A 4,546-nucleotide genomic window follows, 5' to 3' on the forward strand; every position below is an offset into this window, starting at 1 on the left:
AGTCGTGTTTTGGGTTTCTTTGAATAAATACCCAGAAGTGGGATTACTGGGTCTTTCTTTGTCTCTTGTTATAGCCTTTGTTTTAAAGTCTATTTTCTCTGGTATAAGTATTGCTACCCCAGCTTTTTTTGTTTGTTTCCATTTTCACGAAACATCTTTTTTCATCCCTTTACTTTCTGTCTGTATGTGTCTTTTGATCTAAAGTGAATCTCTTGTAGGCAGCACATGTAAGGATCTTGTTTTCTTATCCATTCACCACCCTATCTTTTGATTGGAGCATTTAATCCATTTACGTTCAAGTAATTATTGACAGATATATAGTTATTGCCTTTTTATTATTCATATTTTTATTTTATTTATTTTTCTTCTTAAAGAAGTCCCTCTAACATTTTCTATAATAGTGGCTTGGTAGTGATGAACTCCTTTAACTTTTTCTTGTCTGGGAAGCTCTCTAGATCTGTCTTTCAATTCTAAATGATAGCTTTTCTGGGTAGAGTAATCTTACTTTTTACCATGTTGAATATTTCTTGCCAATCTCTTCTGGCCTGCAAAGTTTCTATTAAGAAATAGCTGACAGTACTATAGGAGCTCCCTTGTATGTAACTAATCGCTTTTCTTGTGCTGCTTTTAAGATTCTTACTTTGCCTGTAACTTTAGCATTTTAATGATAATGTGTCTTGGTATGGGCCTCTTTGGGTTCATCTTGTTTGTAACTGCACTTTCTGGATTTGTATGTATATTTCCTTCACCAGAATTTTGAAGTTTTGTATCATTGTTTCTTCAATAGGTTTTCAATTCCTTTCTCTCTCTTCTCCTCTGGTACCCCTATGATGTGAATGTTGATACACCTGATGTTGTCTCAGAGGCACCCTTAAACTGTCCTCATTTTTTTGGAATATTTTTTTCTTGTAGCTGTTCTGATTGAGTGTTTTCTGCTACCTTATCTTCTAAATCACTCATTCAGTCCTCCGCTTCATCTAATCTACTGTTGATTCCCTTGAATGTATTCTTCATTTCAGTTATTCTTTATTTCTGACTGGGTCTTTTTATTATGTTTTCTATCTTCATTTGTATGTTTCTATCTCTTTGTTAAGTTCTCACTGAGTTCGTCTACTCTTTCCTTAAGTTCATTGACCATCCTTATAACCAGTGTTTTGAACTCTGCATTGCTTGTCTCCATTTTCTTTACTTCTTTTTCTGGGGCTTTGTTCTGTTCTTTCATTGGGGACATGTTTCTTTGTCTCCTCATCTTGACTGCCTACTTGTGTTTGTTTCTATATATTAAGTAGAGCAGCTATATCTCCTAGTGATGATAGAGTGGCCTTGTATAGTAGGTGTCCTATGGGACCCAGTAGTACAGTCGCCCTGTTCACCTGAGCTGAGTGCTCCAGGTATGTTCTTTTCATGGGTTGTGTGTGCCTTCCTGTTGTAGTTGAGTCTTGGTTGCTGTTTACATGTCAATGGGAGGGACTAACCCTTGGCCTGATTGGTTGTGAGGACTGGTTAGTGAGTACAGTGGAGGAGCCGTTGTGCAAGAACTGTTCCTATGAAGCAGGATTTGCTTTAGCAGGGCTCTGGTGCCTGCCCTGTCTATCCTTTGGATGTATCGTCCTTGGATATGTTCTCAGGTAGTGTTCCTGCTCAGACCAAAGCTGGCCACTGGGCAAGCAGGTCCATGCTTCCTGGGAGGGGTCCTGTCACAGGCCAAGTTCAACTACTGCCTATAACCTGCCCAGGGCCACCTAGCATGAGCCACCAAGCAATACGCAGATGGCCACCACCCACACTGGGTTTGCAGGGCCTCAAGAGGCCAAACCATGAACCAAGGCTGGCTGATGCTGGTGCATTGCTTGGGTCTGCTCAGCAAGAGGTATGGGGTATGCCAAGTTTAGGTACTGTTTGTTTAGGTTTTGTGAATCTTTGAGAGATTTTGAAGAAAGTCTACAGCATGAGCCAACACAGGCCATTTGTATGGAAAATCCACTGGGAAAGGCTTGGGTTAACCTGCAAGTTGGGTGTGGCGAGTCTCAGGGAATCACCAGAGCAGGTAACCAGTGTTTTCAGGTATCCACTGGGGGTCTCAGATATGGCAGCCACCTGTGTCTGCAAGCTGGGTTTGAGGAGGGCTCAACAAAGGAAAAGTGTCCTCTGCCAGCATTTCTGTTTGGGAAAAAGCTGCCCCTCCAGCCCTTCTGAAGCCAGACAAATCAGTTCCTCCTCATATGTCCCTGGCACCTTTTGAGCTGCTGCCCTAGAGCTAGAGTTCAGGGTGACTTTGTCAGCAGGTAAGTCCGTGCACTGGCCTTTTAAGAGGAACTGCTGGGACTCATGCAGCTCTCCATCTAACTCAGCCACAATCTACACTAATTTTCACATTCAGATTTTGTGAGGCCTTCTCTTCCCAGCACTGGAGTCTGGTGTGGGGCTGGGACTCCTCACTCTTCAGGAGGGATTTCTGCAGCCAAGATATCCATCCTGATTTTTAATCACCACACACAGGTGTGGGACCAGCCCTTTCTGCATCTCCACCCCTCCTACCAGTCTCAAGGTTGCCTTCCTCTGTATGTCCTTAGTTGTAGGCCTTTTGTTCATCTAGACTTCAGGCGATTTTCAATGATGGTTGTTCTGTAGTTTAGTTGTAATTTTGATGTAGTCATGAGAGGAGGTTAGCATAGCATTTACCTACTCTACCATCTTCACCAGAAATGGAAAACCTATTTTCTAACAAGGAAAGCAGAGAACAATCTTGTCTGTTGTCAATACTTTTATTCATTGAATTTTAAAAGCTGATAGAAAATTTCTAAAAAGTTAATTTTACTGCTTGGTATCAAATAATTATATGTTGGGTAAAGTGTTTTTTACTACTGCGATAAAACACATATGCAGTAATTTCCCCTTATATGCTTTTTTGCTTTTTGCAGTTTCAGTTAACTGCAGTCACCTGCGATTCAAAAATATTAAATGGCAAGTTCCAGAAAGTAAACAATTTGTAAGTTTTAAATTGCATGCTGTTCTGAGTAATATGATGAAATCTCATTGTCTTGTTTTGTCCCATCTAGGACTTAAAGCATACCTTTGTCTAGCATGTCCATGTTGTTTACACAGTTAGTCATTTAGTAGCCATCTAGGTTTTATCACCTGTCACAGTATTACAGCAGTTGTGCTCAATTAACCCTTACAATTGACCTTTGAACAACATGGGTTTGAACTGCGCAGACCCAGTTTTATGTGGATTTTTTAAGCCCATGCTGTTCAAAGGTCAACTTTTTAAATTTGCAGTTGGGAATCTGTAGATGTGGAGGGCTAACTATAGCTAACTTTTTCAAGTTATGTATGAATTTTCAAGTTTAGCAGGGTGGAGGGGTGGGGTGTCAGTGCTCCTAACTTCCCACATTTTTCAAAGGACAATTGTATTTTACTTAATGGTCCCAAAGCACAAGAGTAGTGATACTGGCAATTTGAATATGCCAGAGAGAAGCCGTAAGTGCTTCCTTTAAGTGAAAAGGTATGTATGCGTAGGACAAAACATAATATATATAGAATTTGGTACTATCTGAGGTTTCAGGTATCCACTGGGAGTCTTGCAACATATCCCCCAGTGGACCTACTGTAACACAAAATTTACCACCTTAATAATTTTTAAGTATATGGTTCAGTGGTATTAAATACATTCATATTGTTGTGCAGCCAATCCCACCAAATCATTAACTCTTTTGAGCTTGTGAAACTGAAACTATACCTACTAAGCAATAACTGCCCATTCTACCCCCAGCTTTCCAGCTCTTGGCAACCACCAATATACTTTCTATCTTTATGATTTTGACTACTCCAAGTGCCTTCTATCTGTAGAAACACATAGTATCTGTCTTTTTGTGACTAGCTTATTTCACTTAGCATAAACTCCTCAAGGTCTATTCATGTTGTAGCATATTGCAGGATTTCCTTTTTTTTTTTTTTTTTTTTAATAATCTTTCCTTTTTCCTCCCCGGCTTTATTGAAATATAATAGACAACTAGTAGCTAGTATTTACATTGTACAATTCAATGAGTTGTGTTTTTTTTTCAGTTATAGTTGGCATACAATAATATACCAGTTTCAGTTGTACAGCCTAGTGGTCAGAGATCCACATAACTCACAAGGCAATCACCCCACTAAATCTAGTATCTCTTTTCCCCCTTACATATTTATTATAACACTATTAACCATCTTCCCCATGCTACACTCTACATCTTCATGTCCATTCTGCAACTATCCATTTGTACCCCTAATCCCTTTGCCTTTTCCTACAACCCCCCTCCCATCTAGTAGCCCTAAAAATATTCTCTGTATCCATGAATTTATTACTGCTTTTGTTGTTGTCTGTTTTGTTCTTTAGATTCCACATGTATGTGAAATCATGCAATATTTGTCTTTCTCTATCTTTCCCATTTCATTCAGCGCAATTTCCTCTAGGTCCATCAAGGCAACATCTTTTTCCATCCCCTTCCTTTTCATCTGTGTGTGTGTCTTTCAATCTGAAGTGAGTCTCTTGTAGGCAGCATATGTA

The sequence above is a fragment of the Pteropus alecto genome, unplaced genomic scaffold (genome assembly GCF_000325575.1).
Source record: "Pteropus alecto unplaced genomic scaffold, ASM32557v1 scaffold161, whole genome shotgun sequence".
NCBI classification, from domain to species: domain Eukaryota; kingdom Metazoa; phylum Chordata; class Mammalia; order Chiroptera; family Pteropodidae; genus Pteropus; species Pteropus alecto.